This window comes from Astyanax mexicanus, chromosome 25, assembly GCF_023375975.1.
Source record: "Astyanax mexicanus isolate ESR-SI-001 chromosome 25, AstMex3_surface, whole genome shotgun sequence".
Taxonomy (NCBI): Eukaryota; Metazoa; Chordata; class Actinopteri; order Characiformes; family Acestrorhamphidae; genus Astyanax; species Astyanax mexicanus.
Window position 1 is genome coordinate 11,627,001 of NC_064432.1, and position 15,891 is coordinate 11,642,891.

Here is a 15,891-nt window from a genome sequence, read left to right on the forward strand (position 1 = left end):
ACACGGAAACATGAGAACAGACAGGGACCACGTAACAAACACATTCTACTATGGGAATAACTGGGCGTTTCTCTGTGTTTAAATACAGCACAGGGTTCTGACTCTGGTTCAGGAGAAACTCTGTTTTTTTTCAATACATTTTTATTTGATTGATATAATTAATATAAACATATTTTCATTATAAAATACTCATTATTAAAAAAAAAAAAGAATAACTGGTAGGCCACACGCATGCACTGTTCGATATTTGAACTGGTGAGTTATTATTATTATTATTTTTTTATTATTATTAAATATTAAATATATTGTTACCATTTAGTAAACAATTATTAGTATCCTTTAAGAAGTGCAGCTGATTACAATATAATACTTTTCCAAAGATGTTTTTTCGAATAATGCAAAATATTGTTTATTATCAGTACAGACAAAATTATGGAAATTTGAGTTTTTCAGTATCGCACACCCCTAATATCGATATAAGTGTAATTCTCCAACCTGTAGCTGATATTATAATTTACTCTCATTGTTCAGGTCAGTCTAATCTAAACCCCACCTCCCCATCACACCCAGCTGTGTACACTGATCATTACACACAGAGAAACTCACACTGACCTCCTGTGTGTGTGTGTATGTGTGTGTGTTATATGCTTTAAAAATATCAATTATAGTGAAAATCAATAAAAGGGTTTTGTTGTTTCACTCACTGTGGGTCAGAGGTCATATCTTCACTGCTGAAATCAGGACGATATCCGATGGATGCGTCACTCTTCATAGAAACACAGCTGGGCTCTGGAGAAGCTCCTCTCTGGGTTTCAGTTCTGTTAACATTAAACACAGTGAAACTCCAACACACAGCACATCTTTAATAAAGATCAGGAACTGAAGAGCTTCACTCTCAGAACAGAACAGTAGTTTAGTGCAGTGATGTACCGAGACCCAGAGCTTCCTCCTCCACTGCTGAACACTGGAGGCAATAGCATGGACGCGTCACTCTTCATAGACACTCCACTGGGGACTGGAGATGCTGCTCTCTTCTCCCTGTAAACAGATCTTCATGATGATCCATGATGAGAGTAAAGTGTGGAGTAATGTGTTCCTTTATTAAAACTTAGGTTCCAGACTAACTTCTTCATAACCGTCCCAGAAGCGTCTTAAAGCTTTCTGTCTGAAAAACGCTCGTCCAATAAATATGCATATTTTAATTTCTTTAACAACTCTGTTGCATATATTTGTCTGTTTGTTATAATGTCACAGTGTCATCACCTGATTAGATCATTTTTACTATACATATTTTTATAGATCTGTGACTAGTTAATAACATGTACAGTCATATGAAAAAGTTTGGGCACTCCTATTAATCTTAATCATTTTCAGTTCTAAATATTTGGGTGTTTGCAAAAGCCATTTCAGTTTGACATATCTAATAACTGATGGACACAGTAATATTTCAAGATTGAAATGAGGTTTATTGTACAGAAGTGGCAGGCCAAGAAAAATATCAGAAAGGCAGAGAAGAAGAATGGTGAGAACAGTCAAGGACAATCCACAGACCACCTCCAAAGAGCTGCAGCAGCTTCTTGCTGCAGATGGTGTTACTGTGCATCGGTCAACAATACACCACAAACAGAGTCGCCTGAGGTGTGCTTGCAGAAATGGCTTCTTTCGCATCACTCTCATATACAGCTTCTCCTTGTGCAAAGTGCGCTGTATTGTTGAGCGATGCACAGTGACTCCATCTGCAGCAAGATGATGCTGCAGCTCTTTGGAGGTGGTCTGTGGATTGTCCTTGACTGTTCTCACCATTCTTCTTCTCTGCCTCTCTGATATTTTTCTTGGCCTGCCACTTCTGTCCCTGTGGTGTTCCATTTCCTTACTATGTTCCTCACAGTGGAAACTGACAGGTTAAACCTCTGAGACAACTTTTTGTATCCTTCCCCTGAACAACTATGTTGAACAATATTTGTTTTTAGATCATTTGAGAGTTGTTTTGATGAGCCCATGATGCCACTCTTTAAAGGAGATTCAAATAGGAGAACAACTTGCAATTGGTCACCTTTTTCTCATGATTGGATACACCTGGCTATGAAGTTCAAAGCTCAATGAGGTTAACAAACCAATTTTGTGCTTCAGTAAGACAGTAAAAAGTAGATAGGAGTATTCAAATGAATAAAATGATAAGGGTGCCCATACTTTTGTCAAACTTTGGTTGAATGCATATTGCACATTTTCTGTTAGTACAATAAACCTCATTTCAATCCTGAAATCCTACTGTGTCCATCAGTTATTAGATATATCAAACTGAAATGGCTGTTTGTAAGAGCTACACAATTACACAATTATACTGTATTATTAACTACAAGGTATATTTTCTTCCATTGGAATTATACTGAACTCTAACAGAGATATATATCAGAATAGAATAGAACAAGTATTTCTTTAAAAATACTTCACTCCACAGCTATAATAACAAACCCAATCACTTCAATCTGATCTATATAAATGCAGCTCATCAGGATTTCCTCATTTCTAATGCTAATGTAAACCCGTCACATTTATGTTCAAAAATATGGACCAAATCCGCTAACCACCATCCTAAACCGGACCAGCTCTGTTCTGGTTATTGAACCTCGCAAGCTGCAAACAGCCCAGCAACCACCCCTATAGCATAGCACCCAACCATAGCAACAACAGAAAATCACTACAGCAATCATCTAATACTGTTACTGTCCCAGAATTAAACAATTTACATTTTACACTAGAATACGGAATAATAAGTATTAATATAAACTATTAGATATTAAAGACAAATATTTTCTTTAAATACAGATTAGAAACACTGTCAGGGTGCAGCAAGGAAGGACGAGGAGAGCGGACGCAAATGCGAGGGTTTTTATTTAACAAATAACAAAAGACAAAAATAAACAAATAAAGGACTGGAACTAAACTGAAAACAAGAAACACGGAGAGCATAGGGAAACCACAGACGCAACCATAACAGACAATACACGCACAAGGACCGACACGGGAGAAAGGGAACACGGACTATAAATAGAGGAGCACACAAACAGGAAACACCTGGGACTAAGGGGCGGAGTTACAATTGAACACAGGTGAGGGCAAGAAACACTAGGGAACACGGGTCACGTGGGAGACACACTCACAGGCACAAGCAGAAGACAGGCACAGAAAAGGTAAATAAACACGGAAACATGAGAACAGACAGGGACCACGTAACAAACACATTCTACTATGGGAATAACTGGGCGTTTCTCTGTGTTTAAATACAGCACAGGGTTCTGACTCTGGTTCAGGAGAAACTCTGTTTTCTCAATAATTTTAAACTGTAAAATATGCAGATCACAGGCCCAGGATTAGAGCTGAAACCATTAAAATACATAAAAAAAAAACAAAAAAAAAAACTACTTTACAAATAAAACCCATCACTTAATTTACTCACTTTAGGACAGGAGGTCCTCCTCCACTACTGGAGTTCTGATGATCCATCATTTACTCTTCTTCATTCACACACAGCTGAACACCTGAGAACAGATCTGCCGTTAAAACAAAACCTTTATTCTTAGAAATAATGACATTATTATCAGAACTGCATTAAACAATAGCTGATAAACTAACAAAACAAAACAAACAGAGAATGATACATAACAGTGTGATTTACTCTCAATATAAATTATTCTACAGATTACAGAGACATTACTGTTGCTATAATTATTACTAGTAATGTTACTACATTACACAACATATATATATATATATATATATATATATATATATATATATATATATATATATATATATATATGCTCTATTATTATTATTATTATGTTACTTAAGTATAATATAAAAGGATTAAAACACCAAAACAAAACGTGACCTTGAGCTCCGTTGCTCTGTTGAACAGCGCTACTGCATATAAACACGCCTTTATAGCAGTTCCGTTTTTTTATCTATCCAACAAATCACCGCGGTCACGCCATCTGCGCTTAGAAAACGCTCAGTCGCGCTATCTACACTGAAAACTGGAGTGCGCGTCTAAACCGTATTTTAGTGTAGCCGCGTGCACAGCGCACCCGGAGGAGCAGAGACTCGCGCTTCTCGTGCAGAGAATGAAAATGGAACAGAAACTAGTTTTACGCTAAATAAACGTGATCTAATTAGCAAATATACACCAGAAAGACTGCTGCTTATCTGTAGAACAGTGTAACGTTTAGGAAATGTTTGGAGTAAGCAATAAGCAAATCAAATTGTTATCATATCACAGCACATTTTTTTAAAGATCTTATTTTCATGTATCCCAGATATATGTTAGAAGTGATATTACTGTATCATTTTGGAGTAATTGGATACCAAAAACGTCTATTCGCTTTTGCATAAAGCAGATTTCAAAGTCCTATAAAAGCAGCAAATGAAATTGTTATCCAATGCCACCAAGACAGTCTTGAAGAACACATTCCATACTATTAATGACACGAGTAACAAGTGATTTTACTGTATCCTTTTGTAGCAATTGAATACCAAACTTAGAAAATGTGGTAATTCAGTTGTGCAAAAACCACATTAGAGAGTCCTATACAACCAGCAAATTGTTATTCAATGCCACCAAGATATTCTTGAAGAACACATTCCATACTATTAATAACATGAGTAACAAAGCATATTACTGTATCATTCTGGTGTACTTGCATACCAAACTTAGGAAAAATGTATATTCACATCCCTAACAAGACGATCTTAAAGAACACATTCCATACTATTAAAGACATGAGTAACAATCTGTAAAACATGAATAAAACTGTATCATTTTGTAGTACTTGAATATCAAACTTAGAATATATTTTGATTAGCTTTTGCAGAAACAACATTTCAGAGTCTTATAAAACCAGCCAAAAAGAAAAGGAAAAAAGACATTTTACCTTAGTTTGGTATTCAGTTACTACAAAATGATACAGTAAGATCACTTGTACCTCAAGCCATTAATAGTATGGAATGTGTTCTTCCAGACTGTCTTAGTGGCATTGGATAACAATTTGATTTGCTAGTTTATAGGACTTGGTTCATGCACAACCGAATCAACATTTTTCCTAAATTTGATATTTAATAACTCCAAAATGATAATGTAATATCACTTGTTACTCATGTCATTAATAGTATGGAATGTGTTCTTCAAGGTTTTCATTGAGTGATTTGATAATAATTTGATTAGCTGGTTTTGCATGACTCTGAAATGTGGTTTATGCACAACTGAATAGACATTTTTCCTAAGTTTGGTATTCAATTACTCCAAAATGATACAGTAATATCACTTGACACCCATGTCATTAATAGTATGGAATGTGTTTAAGACCCTCTTGGATTTATTGGATAACAATTTGATTTGCTGGTTTTATAGGACTTGGAAATTTGTTTTTTTGCAAAGGCAAATGGACATTTTTCCAAAGTTTGGTATTCAATTACTCCAAAATGATACAGTAAAAGTACTTATTTCTCATGGCATTAATAGCATGGAATGTGTTCCTCAAGGATTTCTTGGTGGCATTGGATAACAATTTGATTTGCTGGTTTTACAGAACTCCAAAATCTGGTTTAAGCACAGTCTTGGTGGCACTGGATAACAATATGATTTGCTGGTTTCATAGAATTCCAAAATCTGGTTTATGCACAACCGAATAAACTTTTTTCCTAAGTTTGGTATTCAATTACTCCAAAATGATACAGTAAAAATACTTATTTCTCACGGCATTAATAGCATGGAATGTGTTCCTCAAGGCTCCTCTTGGTGGCATTGGATAACAATTTGATTGGCTGGTTTTATAGGACTCTGAAATGTGATTTATGCACAACTGAATAGACATTTTTCTAAGTTTGGTATCCAATGGTGTGTATTTGCTGATTTAGATCTCGTTAATTCATGTTTATTTAGCTACACTAATTTCTGTTCCATTTTTATTCTCTGCACGAGAAGCGCTAGTCTCTGCTCCTTCGGGTGCGCTGTGCACGCGGCTACAGTAAGACACGGTTTAGACGCGCACTCCAGTTTTCAGTGTAGATAGCGCGACCGAGCGTTTTCTAAGTGCAGATAGCGTGACCGCGGTAACAGATCAAAGTCCACTTTAAGCAGTAATGCGCTTTAAACAGCATAAACTACACTGTAATCAATAAATATCAATCTATATCTGCACATTTCTCTTCAGTTTACAGCATTATTGATCTGTTAGAGCTGATTGTTCTCCAGCCGGTCTGATCCTGGCCCGGTTCAGATCTCCATGCTGATCCTGGTTCTTCCAGTGTAATCGGACACTGAGCCGAGCTTAAAGAACCGGTTCTGGATCTGAGGAACCCTTAGAACCGGTTCTGACTTTAAGCTACACGGTTTTGTTCTACATTCTCTCCAGTTCTGAACTTACCGAGTGAATCCAGACTTCAGTCCTCTTCCAATGGAGGAGATTGGACTTACTTTCACTTCCTCCTTCACCTGCGTCTCACCCGTCTCTCTCTAAGCCCCGCCTCCTCATTCTCTCAGAGCGAATAGGCGATGGGTGGGCGGGACTATTGTCCGTTATTCGCTATTGTCAGCCAATCACATCACAGGGCCGAATGTGAGCCTGACGTTTCTCCCACACAGCTGTTAAACCCCCAGTTTTCAGACCAGTGTTCTGCCGAGTTCTGCTACCCGTCCAAAAGTGCTCCTCCCCGCACTGCGCATGCTCTGACTCACCTTTTATAATGTTTTCATGAGTTTTTCATGATGATTCTGTTTTCCATGACTGCATTAAACAGCCTGAGCTCACTGTCATTATTTAAGTGTTACATAAAAGTAAATGTCAATTTAACAAATAATAAATAATAATAATAAACAATTAAAAAAACAAACAAAGAAAAACGAATCACCTCTTTTATCTTAACTTCACACCGATACAGTGATTTGGTCTATTCAGTTATCCTACCTACACTCCTGAGAATGTTCTAATATGGTGCTTTTTTGTATTTTTACCTTTAAATATACACTAGGGTAGCACAGTTCGGTAAGGGAGCACAATTCATCAGAACACCTGCTGCTCTGTAAATATCACTGCAGTGTAAATTCACTGCTTCAACAGAAAAAGAAGAAGAAGAAGAAGAGCAGTATAACTGATCTGAGCTGATCTGAACAGGGTTTGAATATCATTTTTTGTGTTAGAATTATTATAATTATAAATGCAGTTATTGTAGCTTAAAAAATAATAATAAAAAAAATAATAACAATAAAGTAGTCACTTTTGTTGGAATGTCAGTGTGTATCTGATGACCTGTATAAAACTTATTCAGAATAATGATCCTTATTTATTTATCCCAATACTTCTGTTCTGTTCAAACCCAGCAGCCACTAAATAATTTCATTCACCACTTAAATACAAATTCAGATGTATCAAACAGCTAAACAAAGTCATTTTTATTACATCTTAACTGTTGTGTTAATCCACCAGCCTAATGCTTCATATACGCTACCCAGCACTGAGTCTTGTGAAGCAGTTGTGTGTTAAATCCACCCTGTTCACATTTCTGCAACAGTATATTCCTCTGAAAAATCTGATTCAACATGCCATCATATTAATAATGCACTCTGTGTATTGAATATTGGAGTAAAATAAATGATATTGGGCAGATATAATCTGCTTCTGATAGATATAATATATGAACCAATGCTACATATTTTTAACAGGACAATTTTAAAATGGTAAAAAAAGAATCTCTTGTAATTGTTCAAAAATTAAGAAAGTACATTCATATTTAAATTTAATCATGTGTAATTAATATTAAAATTAATTAATTTTCTAAATGTTTTTCCTAACAAAGTTCTCAGCTGTGTAACATATACATAAAAACCCTGTTCTTTTGCAAATAATTATTTATTATAGTAACTGCTATTATAAAATATACTAAATTGAGCATGATATTCCCATTATATTTTAACACTTAACAAAAGAATTAAAGTACGTTGCAGGAAGAAAAGAGCATTGCCACCATCTAGTGTCATTCAGATGTTCTGCATGTTATATAAATAATCTCTGCCGTGTTTGTGCTTCTAATAATGATATAAAACATTATGTGATAAAGATTCTTCTATAAAACCTCTGCAGGCCGTATTTACCATAATTAGAACAGAGACTTTCACCAAGACTGGCTGATTGGCTACATTTGGGGGTTTTATTTAAATTAAACTCAAATAAATTCAAATATCCAAATATTAGATGACTTGCTGTAGATGGGGAGTTCCTTCTTGATATTAAATGCAGGTATCTGGGAGAATAAAACTAGAATTGATCTATTCAATAACTTATAAAGGCTTTAAATCAATTACATCCATTATACAGCACAAGATAAAATTCAGAATTATAATTATCTTTATCCATTTTATGTTTTATTTCTGACAGAGAGAGACTGTAGAGAAAAGAATACATGAATTATAAGAAACAGTGAAGGTGTAAGTAATGTTTGGAAAAAATAACAAAAACTAAACTTTAGTTTAAGAAATATGTAAATAAACGTAAAAACTGTTAGCTAGTGAACGCTAACAAGCAATAAAACTGGGATCTTAAACTGAGGTAAAATTTGAGGGTAATTTTCAAATTTTATGGAGGTGAATTAGCTTAAAACAGATAGTAGTTTGTACAATTGTTAGAGTGGTGGCAATTCGTTCCTGCAAACCGTTTAAAAACCTTTTTAGTCACAGAAAACAGAAAATAAATGCTCTTTCTCCTCAGAAACTTTGGGTACATTCAGTAGCTAACTTAGCCAACAGTAGGAAGTAATTTAACTTTTTCTTATCGTTTGACAAAAAAATCAGTCTTTAATTATACTAATTTAATCTAAATTTACCATCAATTTACCCATACATTGTTAGTGTTTTTCTCAGTTTAAACAGAGCTAATTCACTGCTAACTCTGTTAGCTGCTAACAAGCTAATGCTGACAGGAATCTTACAGGAGAGAATCTCCTGCTGAATCAAAGCCTCATAAAGAGCACGTGAGGGCAGCGCTAATATAAACTACTGCTTTAAAATATTTTTAAAAAATAATACGACCTGCAGAGGTTTTATAGAAGGATCTGTTCTTTAGCACATAATGTTTTATATCATTATTAGAAGCACAAACACGCCAGAGATGATTTATATAAAATGCAGAACATCTTAATGATACTAGATGGAGGCAGCGCTCCTTTCTCCCAGTAAGAAGAACTAAACACAGCTTATTTTACCGGATAATTAACAAATATATATATATGGTGGAATAGTGGTGTAATTTTAGGCTCACCAGTAGGGGAAAGTAGTGCTACGTTCTTTGGAGAAGGGTCTGTATGCAGACCCGCGGATTTATTCCGTTCTGCGCATGTGTTGAGACTTTTTTTTATTATAAAAAATTAAACTGCTCATATATGGTCTCTATACAAAGCCTAGAATGTATTTTGTTTGATTACTATGGAATGTCTAACTTCTCAATGATCTGAATTAAATTATCTCAACACTGTACAAAGCTGTACAGCTCAGAACATCAGAGTCAAATTAGCTCAATTTATTGCAGGCCCTGAAACTGAGCTCAACCAGTCATTATGTTAATCCCTGACAAAGCTTTTATTTCCAATTATAACTGCAGTTGTAATGCCTGAGGTGTGTTTCTAATTATACATAAAACTCAAATCAATTTCACATGGTTACAGTGGAATAAAAACGGCTGGGCACCCCTGATAATTTTAAAGATTTTTCTTTATAAATTATTGGTTGTATAGACAAGTTTCAGTTAAATATATCATATTCATAGTTTTTGCCCTATAGAAGTAGTGACATCGAAAACGTTCAGTGTCTGTGAATGTATAGCTAAATAAATAAGTAGTAAGTACAGCTGAAACAGCTTTAGGAAGTTTGTTATTTAGCTCTTGGGGAGAAAGTCAAGTTTGATGGGGAGAGTGAAGGAAATTAACCATGTTCTGTGTACAGCTTACAGTGTGAGCTGTTCCACCAAACAGACACTAGAGTGTAGTATGGGAGCATCAGGATCCAGTGTTGCGTTTGTCTGCTCTCTCTGGCAGCTCCTTCCCAGTGTGAAGCCCCGCCCTTCAACCTGAACTAAAGTGCAGTCCCTGCAGGTAGCACCTTCTACTGCTCTGACAGGGTATTTACTTTTAGCATTTTTCATGACTTTTTACAACTATCACTGTACAGGGCAAAGTTATATAATACTATACACCCAGAGGCGGAAAAAGTACTGAAAAATTGTAATTAAGTAAAAGTATCTTTACTAAAATTCTTCTTAAGTAAAAGTACCCATCTAAAAATCTATTTGAGTAAAAGTAAAAAGGACTCAATTTAAAATTTACTTTGAGTAAAAGTTACATAGTTACTTTTAATTATTTGATGTAAAAAAGTACAAACCATAAATTAAATAATTATTCATTTAAATAATTTGGACCTTTCAGACAGTATTTGTTCAGACCACCCCATAAAACATTTTTTAAGAACAAGTGGAATAGGTTTTACTTACCATTGCTATGCTTTAACTGCTATTTACATGTTTTATTAATGTTCAGATGTTCAGATGTTCCCAGTAAAAGCTTAAGGAAATATAATAAAAAACATGAAAACATACAAAAAGAACGTTGGCCGGCGCATGTGCAATGCCGTAAAGAAGCACATATTGATGGGTAGCATAATTCGACAGAACACCGGTTCCCCCAAGCCGCGCACACAGACCCCAGGCTACACAGCTGATTTTCACAGGGTCTCTCCCGCTAACCATAATAAACACTGCTGTGAAAAGTTCAGCTGCGCTGCCATGGAGAACAAAACTCTTTTTTTTTATTCAAACTATTTGTTTTTTTTTCCCCAGCATTTAATTTTTTACTTAGTAATGGGGAGTTTTCCAAAGTAGTGAAGTAAATTACTTGTGCCAAATACATTTTGTCCAGAGTAAATCCAGTATGAGAGGTGCCACTTTTTATGGGTAGCAGATGTTTTTCTTTAGTCCAGTGATCTTTACTTAATTTTTTTTGCCAAAATTATATTTATATATAAGGGCCTCACTGCACACCACACACACACACACATTGCTCAGTTGCTATGGGACTCTTATCTGACTGACAGTGGTTCTAACTAATCAAAGCTTTTTAAAATGGCTTCTGCCCCCTGTGTCTGCGTGGCCCTTCTGCTGGTTTTGAGAAGGGTGTAGTAATGATATATATATATATATATATATATATATATATATATATATATATATATATATATATATATATATATATAGGGAAGCAGGACAGAGAAACACACACTCACAAAAAAAAAACAAAAAAAAAAAAAAACATAAAACCCTGGTGATCAACAGTGGCTGTAAAAAAAAACCTCACTCAGAGCTGGAGGAAGAAACACTGTAAGGAACCAGGATTCAAATATAAAAGGACTAACATTTTAATATTATTCATCAGTGTGAAATCAAAGTAATTAAGTACCGGTTTTGTATCATGGTTTTTATTATATGTATTTATTTATTGTGTTTAAGCATTAAGAAAGTTACTTACCTTACTTTTTGTGAAACTGAGAATGTTTCATAATAATTTTTATTTATATTTGTTATGTTACATTGTGATGCAAATCATTATTATGTTACATGTTTTCAGGATGTTTTTGGAACATCATATGTGAGTTATATTTTATCCTTTCAGGAATACTTGAACATTAATATACATTTCTCTGATAACTGCCCACTAGATGGAGACTCTGCTGTGTTGTTTTGTGTTCATATGAAGACACACCTGAGACACACCTGAAAACATTCTAAATCTGACAATCTGAAACAAGCCTAACCAGTTAATGTGATACACACCTCAGAAATACTTTCAGTTTATGAAGAGACACTGCGTTTCGACACAGATGACTGATTTTACTGCAGAATCTAGAAATATAAAGGTAAGATTAATATTTTGATTAACTTTAAATGGTCTCATTCCTATAAAAAATATGTTTCTTCTTACACAGTGAGTTTGATCTCACAGTCTTGTTGAAGTCTGTAGATTGAATTTTACTATTTTGTAAAAGAATCCCTGTGTAAAACAATAATGTCTTTGTTTTGGAGGAAGCTGATGTTTAGCTTTTAATTAGCCAGATTTTTATTAAGCTCATTATTTCAATTCCACCAAAAGAAGGAACTGGTTAGTGGGTTTAGGTGGAAATCCTTTTTGTTTATTTGTTTGGTTGAAACAGTTCAGTATCTGAAATTTAAATGATTTATTTTGGGAGTAATGTAAATACACACACAAAAAAAAAACACCAAAATATATACATATAATTTTACACAAAAATTCAAAAATAGACCAAACAAAATTATTTGGCACCCTCAAAATAATATTTGGTTGCACACCGATTGAAAAAACAAACAAACAATGAAATCAGTTGTTTCCTGTAACCATCAACAAGCTTCTTCCACCTCTCAGCTGGAACTCTGGACCCTTCTTCTGTAATCTGCTTCGTAATCTGCTAACATACATATTAGAATATGTATGTCTAATATTTCTTTTCTTAATTTCTCTGATATAACAGCTATAAGGTGCTTTCTTCTTTAAACAGCTACAACATGTATTTGTATCAGGCTACAAACAGGGCTGCTTTAGAAAATAGAAAATTCATGCAATGCAACTATGTCTCTTATTCAGAGTGGGCATAACTTTTGCTAATTTTACTTTTATATTTTTTACACTTACTTTTTTAGTTAACTGATCATTTATCAGTTTTAAAATCTGTTATTTTACTTGTTTTAGTGCTTTTTTAAAACATATTGATCCACAGCATAGAGGCTACAAAACTGAAACTATGCAGCCTTTCAACACAGCTTTAACCTAAATATATAAAATAAAATGATGTAGCCTAAAATACACACTTGCTGCTCATCCAACACTTCTCAGTTTTGACCGTTTGCTATCAGCCATTGCTCATCATTCTCACGTAATAGGGCTAACACTACCTCCATCACCTTGTCCCCTGTTTTCTGGGGGTTTATATGATATGTGGATTATGGCTATAGTTCACTGGAGTCTTTAGTTATTGATCTCAGTGATGCACACTACAGGAAATTTACTTACTTTACTTAAATTTACTTAATTTAGTTAAGTTCAGTCTAAATTCCTGTAAGTAACCTGTTGAGTTTAATTAACTAAAATCTAAAATAGTTATGCTGTAGTGTAACCTTTTCTACCCGGTTATTTCAACTCCACATTTATTTATTTATTTTTACTTTTTTACTTACATTTGTTGTGAAAGCTTAAAAACATTTCAGGATCAAGAAAGAAAAAGTATATGTATTTTTTCTCATTAGAATGTTTTTTTATATATATTTTAAATTATCTGGCTAATTAAAAAGTAAGTAAGTAACAAATGTTGTTCACAAAATCAAAAATGACCAAAATTATTTTTTTCAACTTAATACATTCTCAACATGTTCTGTGGTAGCATTTAATGAATTAAACAAACAAAAACATGAATCTAGGTATTTTGCAAAATGAAATACATGCAACTTTTGGTAAAAACACACATTTAAAAATACAAACCAGCAACAGCAGAATATTAACACTGTTAGCTAGTTAGTCTAGTTTGGATACTGTCCTGCTCAGAGTTATTCTCAAAAGCTGTTTACACAATGATATAACACTAAAATTCACACAAAATACATTGCATTTTCTAACTTAAGATAAGCCTCAACTGCAATATATATATATATATATATATATATATATATATATATATATATATATATATATATATATATATATATATATATATCTTGAACATGGAAAACATCTTACAAATTCCTAAATGTAAAAAGAGCTGAAAGAAGAAAATGGTGCTTTGGTTAATGGAGTCAACTGTAGGATGATCTTCTCAGAAGAACAGGAAATAATAAAATAATAAAAATAAAATCCACAGCACTAAAATGTATTTTTTTTTCCAAGGAAATACAAAAAAATGCAGAAAAAAACAAATAATGTTGTTTGAAAAGTAGAAAGGTTTTCTAGCACCTTCCACAGAACAAGCCCAGACCAGCCTGGATTAAACTGACCAATGAGAATCTGCTGGGGTGTGGTCTGAACTAAAAAGTCATATTTAAAATTTGTTCAACTTAAAAATGCTAATGTTTTTAGTGTTACCATACTAAAAGTGTTTAAGTAATACAAAAGAATGTTTTTTAAAGTAATCTTTATTCAAACTGTTTGCACAGAAATAAAATACGGGTGAACAGGGTAAGAACAATCACATTTAAAGCAGAAGCCCCCAAAGACTCCATTCTTATTTGCAGGGTAAATTATAACAACAAAACCACAGTTCTGTATTACTGTTTAAACCAGGTTACTTCTAACAGCTGTTACCCGTAAGTATTATTATATTATTGATCATGTTCTAAAATGTCAATTTTTTCTGTTCTTCAGGTTCCCCTGAGAAAAGTGAGCCCCTTTTCCTCCCAATCGGTGGATCCTCCGGTGGGTTAAAACAACCCCTTACCTAGATTTATTAAAGACAGGAACAGGAGGTCGGTACACACAACTGCACTCACACTCACATCACTACACTCACACTCACTAATGGTTATGGTGAGGGTGTGAACTGTCTTTAACACATAATAACATGATATGTTTGTATGTTACTCTGGTCTGAAGTTATATACATACATATCAGTGGCGATTGCTCCAAGACTGCAAGGAAAGCTCAGCTTTCCCTAAAATGTAAAAAAATAAGTGATTAAATATATACTGTTGTGTGTACATGTCACTGATTAAATATGTGCTACAACGAGCTGAACTGAGTTCAGAATCAGCTTCTTATCACTGGTTAACGCCGCGGCTTTCCTCTCACTCATTCCCGCAGCTTCTAAAGCGCTGCTTTAAACAGTGCGGACGCTGAGCGTCCACAGAGTTCAATAGCGGAGCAAAGCGCGCGGCGAAACGAGACGAGTCATTGGATAAATGCTGGGCTTTGTCCCGCCCATCGGACGCTCAGCGTCTCTGGGGGTCTATGGGGCAGTGGGCTGGCCTCGGCCGGCCCGGACGCTCAGCTTCTGCATGATGATTGGATGATCTGTCTGTGGCGGAGTCCCTTTTTGATTGAGAGCGAAATAAGCGAATCAGCGATCTTTTAGTGAAAAAACCGTGATGGGAGTATTTTCATTCTGTTCTGAGTTGAACCGGAGACTTTCCTAATCCTTATAGCGGCATTTTCTTTATTAAAAAAGACAAGGAACAAATCCAGCTTCTATTTCTGGTGCTTTTCTGTAGCTGCTTGTGTTTGGAGACTGACTTCTGTTACTCTTTCTGACTTCTATCACTCTTTTTGTGTATTGTGTTATCATTAAAATAATTTAAATCATTTAAATTAATAAAGGGATTATTCAATGAAATTGAAACTGTCCAAAAAGGAACTAAATTTACCTGCATTTTGTCCTTCACCAACTTTAAAGATTTTGCATAATGTTTTTTGTACTGATCATTTTATGTTTATTCAGGTCATAGCGTCTTTTTTTATGTAATTGTTCAATGTAAAGAATGGGTACCTTTTTGTTGTGTAGCGAAAACTTGCAAATAATGCCTTTTGTTTACAAAAAAAAAAATCTCAGGGAGAGTAGAATTTTTGTATAAATAATACTACATATGTTAAGATGTAGGCCGAAATTGAGCTTTCCCTCCTTGAAAGACCAGCATCCGCCACTGATACATATAGATGTAAGATGTTAGCATTGTGGCCTGGTGGGAAGCGCTGTATTTCAGAATGCTGGGGAAGAATGGAGGTGGAATATTCAACAAAAGTTCGTACTTTTGATACTCATTATCTTGTTTCACTACAATCCGAGTCCATTTCACACCGTA

The 15,891-nt window shown here is 34.5% G+C and overlaps 1 protein-coding gene across 11 annotated transcripts in view; it reads left to right on the top strand.

Annotated features, from left to right (window-relative positions):
* Positions 1-15,891, top strand: part of LOC111189998 (NLR family CARD domain-containing protein 3-like) — a 189,992-nt gene that overhangs the window by 120,108 nt on the left and 53,993 nt on the right. For 10 of the 11 annotated variants that reach the window (XM_049472361.1, XM_049472359.1, XM_049472360.1 and 7 more), the window contains exons 1-2: positions 11,884-11,950; positions 14,461-14,561. The exons of the other annotated variant lie outside the window; for it this stretch is intronic. The gene's annotated coding sequence lies outside the window, so the exon portion shown is untranslated. Of the gene's footprint in view, positions 1-11,883; positions 11,951-14,460; positions 14,562-15,891 lie in introns of those variants that run through there. 11 annotated transcript variants of the gene reach the window in all.